The sequence below is a fragment of the Micropterus salmoides genome, unplaced genomic scaffold (genome assembly GCF_014851395.1).
Source record: "Micropterus salmoides isolate LMB-PRFRI ecotype aquatic unplaced genomic scaffold, ASM1485139v1 Ms_hic_scaffold_10, whole genome shotgun sequence".
NCBI lineage: Eukaryota > Metazoa > Chordata > Actinopteri > Centrarchiformes > Centrarchidae > Micropterus > Micropterus salmoides.
In genome coordinates, this window is record NW_024040041.1 from 24,988,713 (window position 1) to 25,002,877 (window position 14,165).

The 14,165-nt window shown below is 38.7% G+C and overlaps 1 protein-coding gene across 2 annotated transcripts in view; it reads left to right on the forward strand.

Moving 5' to 3' along the window:
• The first annotated feature begins 2,103 nt into the window (after window positions 1–2,103).
• stat5a (signal transducer and activator of transcription 5a) overlaps window positions 2,104–14,165 on the forward strand; it is a 53,525-nt gene continuing 41,463 nt past the window's right edge. For both annotated transcript variants that reach the window (XM_038704510.1, XM_038704518.1), the window contains exon 1: window positions 2,104–2,267. The gene's annotated coding sequence lies outside the window, so the exon portion shown is untranslated. The remainder of the gene's footprint in view (window positions 2,268–14,165) is intronic.

Here is a 14,165-nt window from a genome sequence, read left to right on the forward strand (position 1 = left end):
TATTTTCAATTTGAATCCAACAAGCAGAGTCTTTCTCTGCCCCTGATGACAAATCTTTCAACACAGGGTCTCTGGACTTTCTTTATTGGAAACCACGTATTGCATGTGTGCAGCTCGACTACATTTTGGCTATAACGTGGCACTGATGTGATCAGCACGAGTTTGACTGCTGGGATTCCCGAAAGTCCTTTGGGGAGTATGTGACAGCTTTGATAAAGCAGCTAAATAAACACAGACAGTAAGGAAGTAGTTTCTGCATTACTGAGCCTCTGCCTTGCTCGACACTACTCTCTCACTCTCTGGGTCATGTGTGTCTTGTTTGTCTCGGTGATAGGAAATGAACACAGACTGGTTTGAGGAGATGTGGGGGTGTGGAGAAGTGCAGCTTTTACCGTCAGCATCTGCTGACTCAGCTGTCTGAGGAAGCAACTGTCACCCTTCAGTTCTTGCTTGCAGCCAATCAATCTGAAGAATCAATGAAGCTTCAACAGGGTGCAGTGTGGTGATGGTTGATTGTGTGTGCGTGAGTGTTTGAAAGAAAGAGGGACTGCTAATTTAAATTATGACTTTTTGACATGGATATTGGAAAATGAGGTCATTCATTCCTGCAGCATGGCAGGAGACTTCAGATTAATTACAGTCAAAACTAAATCTGGAATTTTACATTTCATTTCTGGTGAGATACTGTAACAAAGCAAATTTCTACAAGGAATGTACTTGTTTACAATTTTGAGGTACTTGCTTACTTACTTATTTGATAAACTCAGATGCCAGTATGTTACAATTTAAGCTACCAAATATGATAAAGCATTTTTAGAATTAGCTAGATCTGGCAGAGTTAATGTAATAAAACACTGTTTACACATTAGTTTATCAACATATGTTAATTTATATATAACAATATTTAATAAATTGTTTATTTAAGGACTTGTACTTAAGTACATTTTACTCCTATTTTTTAAACAAAATATTGATTGCAGGACTTTACCTTGTAATGGAGTATTTCACATTGTTTCACCCAAGTCAAGGATTAACTGTGGATGAGGGTGGATGAGGGTTTTGATCCCTCTTTGTAGTTTCATTTGAACTATAAGGTAATATATATATAAAACAGAAGTGACATGCATATTTTCTTCAGCTATCAACAAGTGTCCACATAGTGGCTGTTTCTGTTATTTGCAGCAATGGCAGCACTTGTCCTCGAAATCTAAATGATTTTGGCAGGCTTACCTTTGGTCCCTGTTACCACATCTGTGTATGTCTGCGACATTTGTGTGAATTAATGTATCTAAAACAAGTTTACAGCTACAAATGATAAACCCAACTATGAAACAAACAAACTTTTCAACTTTTTTCAAAATTTCCCCTCTGTCCATACTGGATTCAATGTGATTTTTGTAACATTTAACACAGTTTTGTACCAGAAGGCGTCGCTATTCTCCAGATTTGGGAGCGATGCACTGAGTTGGATAGATTTACTGTACAGATAAGAGTTAATCCAGTCTACCGGTCTGCTTCTAACAATGTGCATCAGAAAACAGCTTTGATCACAGCGAGTCAGAGAAAAGTGAGGCCGAGTTAATGACCTGCAGCAATGAGGCTCTCTCTCTCAATTTGTATATGAGCAGTTCATTAACGCATGTATTATTATTATTATTATTATAGTGCTTTCGAGTTATTCTTAATTTTAAATTATTTAAATTTTATTATTTATTTTAAAATTATTGATTTTTTCTGTGGATGTTGATTAATTTTTAGTTAGGACTACACAAAATAAAGTTTAAAAAGCATTCAAAATCAAAAAACATTGTGCAGATGACATATCAGACAATGTGATGTGTGATGTGAAAATGTAATAAATAAATGTCAAATAAAAAAAAATAGGCTATAGCCTATATAATAATAATAATAATAATAATAATAATAATAATCGTAGCCTATATGAAGTTTCTGCAGATTCACTGAGAATAGACCTAATTAAATGATAACAGATCTACTGTGTCAGTTGACATTACCGCCTCCTTCAGCCTGAATCCAGCATTAGTCTGAATCTCCAGGACAGAAATGAAGAGAAACTGTTAGCTCTAACAGATAGTCAAGAACCACCGGAAGTGGGCGGTGTGTCAGAGAGAGAGAGAGAGAAACTGCAGCGAAGTGTTGGAAACTAGACGACTGACTGAGAGATTCCTGTTGTAGGTTTCTCACGTCGCTGCAGCCTCTCTCCGCATTTTATGAAAAAGGACAGCAGCTTGAGTCGCTCCTCAGAGGTAAGTGTGACAGTTTAATATCTGTGACTTTGAATGTGTCTTGTCTGAGGAGGTGAACGTCCTCGTCTCGTCCAACTGACGGTCCGCGTTGCGAAAGAAATTCTGACAGCGCTTTGTAAACAAACTGCGAGTGCGGCATCGCTCCTCCGTCTGTACATTCTGCACATAGAAACCCGTTTGGATGCATGACATGACATTCCTGTTGGATTTTGTTTCTGTGTTACTTCTTTACTTTCCCTTCTCTGTTGTTTTATCAACGGAATTTGGGACCCAACGGACCGGGTTTGAATCAACAGGCAGTTCTCCGCGCGCAGACGGAGGAATCCCTGTATGATAATGTTAACGGACTAAAAGGGTGTCTGTGGTGCCATTCAGTTTACAGTCACCTTTTCGCATGAGACTTGCCTGTGACTTATGCCTTATTGTATTCTCACTGCTGTAGCACTACTCACTAATAATTACTACTAACTAATAATTTACTCGCTGTCATAGTGGTGTCTTTCTAAAACCTACATGTTTTCAGTAGGGGCAACCCTCCCTCCATACTCGCGTCACTCTAATGTAACCTACATGAGGCGTTAAGTCTCAGCCGAGGTGAACAAAACGATAACCTGCGGCAACGACACACACACACACACACACACACACACACACACACACACACACACACACACACACACACACACACACACACACACACACACACACACACTTTGGCTCTAATAAGCGTTATTCCGCGTTCAGGAGTCTAAAAATGGTGTAATTGGCATGCTTCAGACGTTTGACAGGTGAAAGCCTGGCTGAGAGCTTAAATATGTTCAGTGACTGTCTTTGTCACACTTTAGCACTGGCAACATGCTCAACGCTTATGTCCTGCTGTATTCACGTGCAGTTCTGAGCCACTTTATTTGAGGAAATGCTTTTTCTTCACATTTCAGAGATAAATCTTTTACTTTGTACTGGACCAGCTGTAACATAAATGTCAACATATCTAGAATTAAACATTGTTCAGAACGGGTACTTTAACTTTTGGTAGTTTAAGTACATTTTATGGTTGATACTTTTTCAGTTTTGGCCAGTACCAATTTAGGTTTATTCAAGTAAAATTAAAAAATGTACTCTATTGATTAGTTAAAAATATTACATATAGTTACTGTCTTAATCACAACAACAACAACAATAATAATAATAATAATAATAATAATAATAATGATATGATACATTTTAGGAAGATGATATACAGATTTCTTAGAAAAATCTATACTATAAGAAGAACATGGGAGTGACGTCATACAGATTAAACTAAAAACAACCATTAAGTACAATAATAGTACTGAATAACATAAATACAGTTGCCGTCCTAATGGCAATATGTGAGATTTCCAAAACACTCACCAAAAGGTCACTATAATCTCTAGAGCTTCAAAAAGACACACAGTAAGCCTTTATACTATAGTCATTTAACACTCGATATGGCTTGGGAAGAAGAAGAAATATGTTTTTCTGCCAGCTCTGTTCATGTGCCCTTTGTCATATTCTCCCCAAAGCTGAATCATAGATTTGAAAGTTGAGTTGAATGTTGATAGAGCATGAGTATCTTTGGTCATTCCAGTCAGGTCTGTGCCATTCATTTTAGCTGTTCTTATTGTGCATTACTGCAACACAGGATTCATTGTTTCTTTACATTGACGTGTTGATATGTGGTCTGGAAAAGCATGAAAGGATGGTTCATAAAGGTCATTACAAAGCTTACTGTCAAAGCTGTAATGATCAACTTTTGATTCAAGACACTGGTGTTTGTGCTTGCTTACAAACAGAACTGAAATGTCACAGGTGCTTTGATGTCTCTGTGTCATTTCCAAGAATATGGTGTGTTGGGTGTGTGTGTGTAATAATAATAATAAACTTTATTTCTCTAGCACCTTTTAAAACCAGAGTTACAAGGTGCTTCACAAAATGCAATACAATACCATACAAGCAAATCAAATAAATACATTTTCATAAACAGAAAATGCAATAAAAACAGCTTAAGAAGTTCAAGAACTGGTCAAACATAGAGAGATAAAAGAAAATATAAAAGAACAACAATAAACTATTTGACATTTTAAAAATATTATATAAATATCATTCTGTACAGGCGGGACCCTACATGACATGAGAGCAGTTGAAGAACTGAAGTTGTCAACAATGACTTTTGAATACTCTGTTTGATATGTATGATGAAAACCAGATAAGATAATGTCACCAAGGCCAGCCCAGTTGGTGTGAGTCTGCTGAATGAATTCATTAGTATTAGAATGTCATTTGTTATGCTTGAGTAGGGCTGTTTCTGTTATTGTGGTTTCTTTCTAAAGCCAGATTGAAATTTATCAAATATATATTTGCTATCCATTTTTTCTAAAAGTTGCTTAGCAACCACCTTTTCAACAATTTTTGAAACCAAAGCTAATGTGGTTATAGGTTCTTTCTTTTTTTTTCTTTTTCTTTTTTACAAAATACTTAAAGAACATCTCACAGACCTCTACAGAGGTGGCATAAACAGCAGCTCGGGCAGGGTTTACCAGACTGTTGATGGTACTGAAGAGAAATCTGCTGCTACCGGCTTTGATTGCACCTTCTGATACGCAGCCTCTCTCATTTGTTGCACCCTGAATGCTAAGTTGCTCTGATAAGACTTTGTGTGTTTTCCTTTGGACAAACCTGCAACATTTCTTCTGGAGTCCTACAGTGAAGCTGGTGTTGACTTTTTCCCTTGTGGCTCCGAGTAATTGAGAGTTACATGTTGTGATAATGCCCTCTGTGATAATGTTCCTCCTTTGAGGCTGCAAGCAAAATGAATGGTTAGTTTGCACCTTCCTGTCTGGCTTTGGGATGGGTTTTTAGTACTTTTTGAAATAAGTCAATAAATTAAAAACAATAATTTTCATAATGGATTCATCATTTTGTCACTTCAGGACTTAAGGATTTTGCAATATCTGTTTTATATCTTGGGAAATTAAATACCTTTTGGTTTTAGATGCTAATATTTCAAGACATCACCTTGGGCTATGGGAAGCTGCGACCTGTTGTTTTTATAAAATATTTTATAGACTGATTTTACAGCTTCTAAGTGCACAGCTGAAGAGTCTTTTTCCTTGTCAGTTCTCCTTGTATCTTCCATTTTGTTGGTAGTGTCTGCATGTGTGCTCTTTCAATCAATAAAACATTTCTGTGAAGACGTAATCTACAGGAAGTAACGGTCAATGCCTTTTAGCATTTACCCCTGTTGGCAAGCACCATGTTACCCTGCCTGCTCCCTCTGTCACTGCAGGGAGGGTTTTCCCAGGTTTGACAAAGCAAGGGTGTTTTGGGTTTGCGCAGGAACATTGCGTGCTGGCTAGGCATGGATTGGCTGGCACACAGTGTCCCTGTCAGAAAGACCCAGATGTAGGAGAAGCAGCAGGAGAGACAGGGGAACCCAGTGTTTTATCCTACAAGCCCACTCTGCCATGTGCTCACAGCATGGCATGTCCTTAAACTCGTATGTGCTTCTCACTTTTTCTCTCCCTGCTGCCAGACAAGTGTAGAGTTCAGCAAGGCTGGAAAGGCCGATGAGAGAAAATGTGAACACTGTAAGTAGGGGGCGTTATTTGGGAAGGACAGCACAGGAGACATATTCTCAGCATTGACATCATGAGTAGCTGGAAGTGAGCTGTTTAGAGCAGTGGTTTTGATCTGACTGAGCGTAAGTCAAAGGTGTCCGAGTCACTTATGCATTAATGATTGTCTTTAACATTGGGCTTCTGGTTGGTGGTGAAAATGATCAAAGTGAATAATGTAAAATAAATTATGAACAAAATATGAGTTGAATCTCCCCTCATCCCCCTATTTGTCTTTGTCTGAGAAAGGGAAACATGTTTAAATGGAAGTGATAAGGAAGGAAGCATGTGGTGACATGCACTCTAACCTCCTCCCCCTTTCAGTTGGGCTAAGGCTAATCCACTGATCACGTGACCATGAGCTTTTAGCCTGGTCTAGGCCAGGAGCGCTCTGATCCATCTGTCGAATAGCATTGCTGATTGTTGGCATCCACAGTGTGTATTCCTGTCTCATGATCACTGCCTGCTCCACACAAGACTCAAATTTGATTGCTATCAGTTACTACCACCATAGTTACTTCTGCAGCAGTTTCAGTTTCCTCTCTGTGTCAGCATCTTTCCCATTATCCTGTATCATCCTTCTGTCTAACTTTCATTGAATTCCTCTCTTTACCTTACTCACTTCTCTTCTGTGTAGTATGATTAAGAGAGTAAGTGGGAGGAGGATGACAGTCAACCCTTCCAGACACTGAGAAACATGATAAGGCCTTGGGTTATTATCTCAGTGACACAACGAGAATAGGCAGAACATTAGAAGGCAAGTTTGCACTAAGCCATATGAAGGAAGTCACAAATCAGGAGAGTAGGTCGCACAAATTAATGAATTCATCTGTGAAGCCCCTGTGGTCCCACCAAAAGTGCACGCTTGAATTCCCATGAATTTCACTAAGGGTACTCCCCTTTTTTTTGGCTGTGATTTTATATTGTGTAAGGAGACTTCGGACAGAGGTCAGCCCAGAATAGACTTAGAATGGATATACGTGGTCTGGAGTAATCATTTTCTCATGCTTACACAATGCCCCCCTGCAAGCCTAAACACACGGGAACAAAATACTGTTGCAACTTGCTGCTTTGGCACCACAGTAGGCTACCAGGTCATAAACGTCTCAATACCATACTTTATTTCATGTCTAGAGGCTACTTTGAAATCAAAAGCATCCATGAATAAAATGCCGACTAAGGTTCAGTGATGTGAATAAGCTGCATATCATCATCTTGTTGAGATTACCTCTGATCGATCAGCTGACTTTGTTATTTAGATTGTGTCAAATTATGTTGCAAGTCTTAATATCTCTCATCCTGTGGCTTGATCCAAGTTGTTGCTTAAGTAGGGACACACACCCAGCTGAGGGTCAGAGCTTCAAGGATAGCAAAAGCCAGCTTGTGAGCGACTGGCAAGTTGTTTCTTTCTTTGGATTCCCTAGTGCAGTTGGGGAATCTAAGTGAAAAAAGTGAAATAGTTTTCTTTCTCTCTCCAGAACTAGCATCAGTGTGCTTTTTCAGCAAGAATCTTAACCCCAAGAATTAGACCAAGAGTTGCTCACCAGTTGTGTGATGACCAGCATCACACAACTATGACTGTATTTTGAAGCTCTGGAATAGGAATGTCATCAAAATGCTAAATCTTCGCAGGCTGTGGCTGCATATATGCCCTGAGTTAAATTGTTGCATTAAATGAGAGTTTAATAAAAGGATGGTTTACTGTAGAATCTTGGATTTGTCATTTAGTAAGTTATTGATCTCTGACTTTTTCATAGTGGTGTAGGAAAGTTATACTGCACAACCTATTTTGTGTTTTATTAATGCCTTGGGCCCTGAGTCATGCTTGATCTCTCATGCATGAATTATGTGAACGAATGGTTTTATCTATGCCCTAAAGGAAATTGTGTCATGTGAAGTCTTAAAAAGAGGGAAAGACGTTTTGTTTGTTAAGTACAGAACACGTGCAGGACATATGGTCGGTGATAGTAGTAGTCAAATTAGTGTTAGTAAAGTACTTCAGCATCTTGTATCATGATAGTTGAAGTTGTTTTTTAGCGTTATTTACAAAGAAAGAATCAATATGCTACACTGTAAAACTGTTTAATAAGATAGTAAGTAAGTATACTAAATGGAAAGAACAACTTTAGATTAGTTCAGACAAGTTGGTGTAGAATAAAAAAGTGCCTGTAGACAGATGGTTTTGCACAAATCCAGTATACTTGATGCAGCTCTTTGTGGCACTAAAGTTATCACTGAATCTCTGCTTGTAGTTTATTTTTTTCTTTTCACACTGTTCACACTAGTGTTCTTGAACTTATATAGCCTGACCTGCTGGCCTACTTCTGAAGGGAGTGTAGTTTATCCCCAATGGAGTGACCAGGAAGCTGAGTTAAGCGAAGTGCCATTGGACAGTATGTACTAGTTAGAGAGGGGCATCTACTGTAACAGTGACACTATGAAATTAACCAAATTTAAAATATCTTATATGACCATGTCATTCACAGCAACTAAGAAAAAAAGTAAAAAACACAATTCACCTGTCCTTAAATACATACTCTTGAAATGGAGTAAGGAATGTGATACTGTTTACTTTTCTGTTAACTAGCATTACTTTGCATACACCACATACATAATATGTACAGTTCAAACTATGGAACTGGTTATATATTGCTATGATTTTACTGGACCTTGTTAATAAATGTCACCCTAGAGGAAAATGATTTATCTTACAGCTCTGTAGGTGTTTAGTGTTGACGTTTATTAGTGCTCTAGATTTGAAAAGGGCATCTTTAGGTCTCCTCCTTTGCATTGTTTTAAGGTTTCATAGATTTTTCAATCCTCACAAGCTTTGCCATCATCTGATACTAGTCACCTTTGTCACGATGACATCAACTCCATCAGTGTGATGGTTCATCTTTCAAATCTTATGCTGACTAATCAGGTCATTTGAACTTGGTGTAAGTATAAATTACCTCACTTACAGTATGGAGTAGCCTCATCCTGCCCTCCTCAGTCTCATTTGGTCATGTTCAAATCCCAACACTTGCCCCCCACTTTAATGAGGCAGCCAGTCCTGATACACAATGGAACCTGAGGCTGAGGTAACTGCATCTGCCACCACAGGTGTAAAGGAAGAAGCCAGACACTTTCTGTACATGTTGTTGAGAGTGTGACTCAATTATAAAACTTAGAGTCAGTCTAGAAGCAATCAACAATAAATAATGATCAGTGTATCTTTGTGTTTTGCCCTATTGGCATTGGTGGTATGCATGGTACATAGGTAGGGGGGTCTCTCAGATGTTTGTGAAAAAAGGCTGGTTTTGGTGGCTGTTGGGGTTGACCCAGCATGAATTGGCTGAGACATTGTGTCTTGACGCCCCAGATACAGATAAAGCAGCAGCTGGGAGACAAGAGAACCCAATGATTTATTCTCTAGCTGTTTGATTCTTCTGATCACCATTTCACTTGAGTTGTACCCCATTTCAAAGCTGCGATATAAAAAAAATTACTTTGAGGCAAAAAGTGTAGCGTGATCCTGCCCTCCTAATCTTTAGTCGGCCATTTTCACAGCCCACCACTTTAATGAGGTGTTCATCCTGATACGCAGTGTAACCTGAGGCTGAGGTAACTGCATCTGCCAGCAGGTATAGGGGAAGCAGACAGCAACTCAGCTCATCACTGGCCAGTTTCTATAACAGTTCAGATAACTCACTAGGTCAGTGTTCAGACACCACACAGGCAGGTAGAATTAAAGAGACGGGTTATTAGAGCAGGAAAAGATGTAACTGACAGCCAAAGGGAATGGCTCAAATGCCCAGACGGCATAGACAACCTGTCAATAAAGTGGAAAACTGAATAGCTAATGAGGACCCGGTGTGCAGGCAGGCGACACATCACAAAGGCAGTCAGGTTATCAGAGGAGGAAAACTCACAAACGATGCCTAGTGTGCAGGTGTGTTCTTTGGAGGACCTGAAGGTCAGGCTAAACTAATGGCGCTTTCATCGCAATCTCATGATGTCAAATATTTAGATGTTCTTCTGCAGGACAATCCCCTTAAATAGCCAACAAATAATTAAATACCAGTACTACACAGGCAAGTAAATGGTGCTAACTAACTAAACGGTTTACAGTTTGAGCTGTGATATTTATGTATAGACAAATAACAGACAACTGGAAAAATGTTCCAAGTTAATAGTCAATATAACAATATGATTTCTATTTTTCTGTAATGTGCTGTGATTTACAGCATATAAAAGCTACATACAAGGCCGAACAGTGGGGTTTACGCCTGGCTAGGCTACCATTATTTCTATGCAGTGGCTTCTCATTGGTCCAGATTAAGTAATATACTGTATTCAACAGTAACTGATGACCACCTGACATCAAATGCCAAATACAACAGCATTAAATTATGTTTCTAGTCTAGTTTCGAGTCCAACAATCACTGGACTTCTGAGGCAGATACTGATAATGATTTTTGAAAGTTCTTAAAAAGGCTGATAACGATATATCAGCTGATTTTTTTTTTACATAAATTTAAACGCGTAATCACCTCTTAAAGTTTGTAATTGAAGAATTGTGACCAAGATATGTGCTGTACAGGACATTTTATTGTTGGAAAATAAAAATAAACTAGTCCTCCCTGGCTGACAATGCTGACACTGTTTCTCATTTACCTCAAAAGCATCTTTGGCATTTTCGTACTGCAGATTCTTTGGCTGGGATATACACACAGACTATATCAGTGATAAGCTACTAAGTCGGCAAATAATATTGGCTGTGCTTTTGTCAATTAAGTTTTAATTTCCTCCAATGCAACCTTATTTTGCTTAAATTTCTTTGCATCATTTGGAGGATTGCTTGAGTGTGAGGCTCAAGAAGAAAAAAATGGCGATGATGCTCAGGCTCACTGTGGCAATTTCAAACAAGACATAGATACACAAACTAAACATGATTATTATGATATGTTTAATGTCAGAAAGACATACTGAAGCTTTAACATACTGAATGTAGATATAAGTTCAGTGATAGCTTTTTTTTTTGAAACACTAGATCTGTTAGAGACACTTTTGTCTTAACTGAACAGGATGAGAGGTAGCTGCTATGTTCAAGCCTATTACAGGCTTACAGCAAATGAGACAGATTGGAAAACCAATGGAAAGCTCACAGACAAAATAAATAGAGATAGTGGATGAAAACGGGGTGAGATTTTAAAAACAGAAATCATGCTGTCAGCAAATGAAATAATGTCACCTAATGTATCTACACTGGCGACACAGACATAGCCCATGAATGCCCATGGGAGGGACAAGATAAACAATTTAGTTCAGTTGTTTGTGTTGCCATTATTCATGGTCCTTGAATGAATGTGTGTGTATGTGAAATGTATGTGTTTTGTTCAACTAGATTTAGGTCATGGATGCTCCCTTGTGTCTGGGGAACAAGCTAACATCTGTGTAAGATTACTGTAAGAAGCATTTGATTAAAAAATGATTATGATGACATACCAGGGAAAAAATTATTTATGCTTATGTCCCATTTATATTTTGTTGTACATTGGATTAAAGTGTGCTGAATTATAGTAGAAGTAGGGCTGAAGGATCAAACACAAATGCTATCTATGGACATCAATTCCCTTCCCTTTGTATTATATATATTTTTTTTATTATTTTAGAAGTGTGTGTGTGAGTTTTGCTGCATTTTCTGCCCTTTGCACATGTACACCTTATGATCTTTTATAAACCAACACTATAAGGTAGCAAATGCTCTTTATCTGTCTTGTCCTTATGCGTAGATGCACTGGCACAATATAATGCAAAGTCAGTGTTTGGATTTGTGGAGCTGTTATCCCGTATTGATCCTGTGAGCTCATTTGTGCCTGCGGCTGCGTCTGCCTAACAAGGCTCTCAGATGAGTCCTGCACGACATCTCCAGCCACCCTGCAACTCCCACAACAAAAACTTGTTTTATTTACTTTATGTAAAATGAATAAGTACTTGTATAATTAAATTGAAGCAATCCACATTCAGTGTATTTTTTGCTGTTTTATGCACTTTTGCATGCAGTATATGTGTGCCTTTTTATAGCATCTAGTTTCAGTTTTTACAATAAAGCATGCTACTGTTAACAAATAGGTCAAAGAGGTACCTATGATGAACTCAAAGTGTAACTATTATTAAAGATGCCTCAGTCATAACATCAGTGTAAGCCAATAGCCAATATGTAATGTTTATGACTCACAAGAATTTGATCTTAACTTACATACATACATAAATACATTCAAAGAAACATTAGGGATTCCATCTGTTGCTGTCCTAACTGTCCTCTGCTACCCCATTGAGGCATTTGGCCATGTAAGTCAATCACATGCACTGTTAAATATACACTGGGTGGGGGTGGGGGGTAGACATTGTGTGCATTCTGTATAAATACAGTGTATAGTATAGAATCACCAGGGCTCATGGTGGTTCAGTTCTCACATGATCTGCTATCCCTGCACCTTTGTGTTGCACACAGCAAGCCATGAGGCAGCATGTGTATAGAATTGTGAATTATAAATAGATAACTAGATGCTATCTAGCTATATACGATACTTGTTGTCCACATCTTGTTTTAGGCAGATTATTGGTAACCATTATTGTTATTGGTACATGCATTCAGGAAAGATGCATTGAGGAGGCAGGCAATTTTAGGAACATTACCTGACCTTGAACTGCTGGAGCAATGCGTAGATTTCAGAGGAATACACAGCGAATTCGGAAATTATCTCATGCAGGGAAAGCAGGGGAATGAGGGTGTGGGGCGTGGCTGTGGCACTCTGTGTTACTTCAGTGTCCATGCTCAGCTTATCCAGATTATCCCTGTGCCACTACCATAATCACTCAGATGCCACCATACATACCGCACCATAAGGTTTATGCCTTTGTTTTCCTTGTTTAATGTGGCAGAGATGAGAGCTCTGTTCTGTATTTCTGTTTGGATGATCCTCCTGTCATATAGATTGCAGCGGCGCTATGAAATCAAGTTGCTGTCCATGGTATGAAAATTGACAGTTATCCTGCCACGTACATTTGCCTGTGTACAGTATTGAATTCTACCGCGTTGGTGTTATTAGAATCTGACTTTGGCATGTCAGACTCCTCAACTTGCACGACATAGTCACACAAACATATCCATCTGAGAAAATGTCATGAGAAACTTGAGGCTGATATCACCTATCTACATACAAAAAGATAATAATTTCATCAGCATGGGATTGCTTTGAAAGTCCCAAAAAACAAGCTGACCCTGATCTGGGGGGGGGGCTGACATAAGTGAGGAGCAGTCTGTCTGTACCTTTAACTCACACTCACTAACTCACTTATGCTGACATAAGGAATTTATGCTGACATAGGGATTGCTTTGTGTCTCAATATATTATTATGGTTTTTGAAAGGACTAAACAGCCATGGCTATGTTAAAATATGTGATAATAAATATCTGATGATAAATGATGGATTTCTTATGGCAAAATCTCATCGCCCCCTTCAGCTGTTGTAGTACCACTGCTGTCTCCTTTGTTTTGTCTCTGCCAGTAACTAGTGAATTATGGAATTATAGAATTAATAATGTCTGAACCTTTCCAATAGTAAAATGTGTACAGCACTGTGTACATCAGTGAAAACTGACTTTTTGGGGCTGTAACAGTACATAAAATTCACAGTATATGTACATCGGGTTTGGGTCACATTTCAGTACATTTTCAGTAATGCAAGGAAAAAACGTTTTTTTGAAAATAAAATGTAAACATTCAACAGGGGCTCATTGGCCATAGTTCTTATCCCCTTTTTACACTCAAATTAGCATGTATATGCAGGTTTTAATATGTGGGTAAAGCTAAAAGTAGGCGACTGACTCCTTTCCCACTGCCAGTAGATGAGTTTGCCTTTCCTATTTTTTTCTGATGTGTCACATTTGAAGTCATGAGCGCTCCGGAAAACAGGTTTAGAAGGTTTAGCACCATTGAGGCCTGTGCCTGTGCCATGTTAATGGTGGTTGCTGTGTGTGGTCTATAAACTGTAAAAATAATTAGTAGCTGTGGCGTTTCTGGTTTAACAGCACCATGCTGGGCAGGTGACAGGTGTGTTTGTGTGCTCTGAAAGACATCACGGTGCGTAAATAGTCACACCGCTGATGGACTGTTAGCCTAGCCCGGTTGTCATGCTTCCATCACTGCCGATTGGGGCTGGAGCTGATAAATACCCGTGACTACTGTTATTTGAACGGGGAATGAATGCC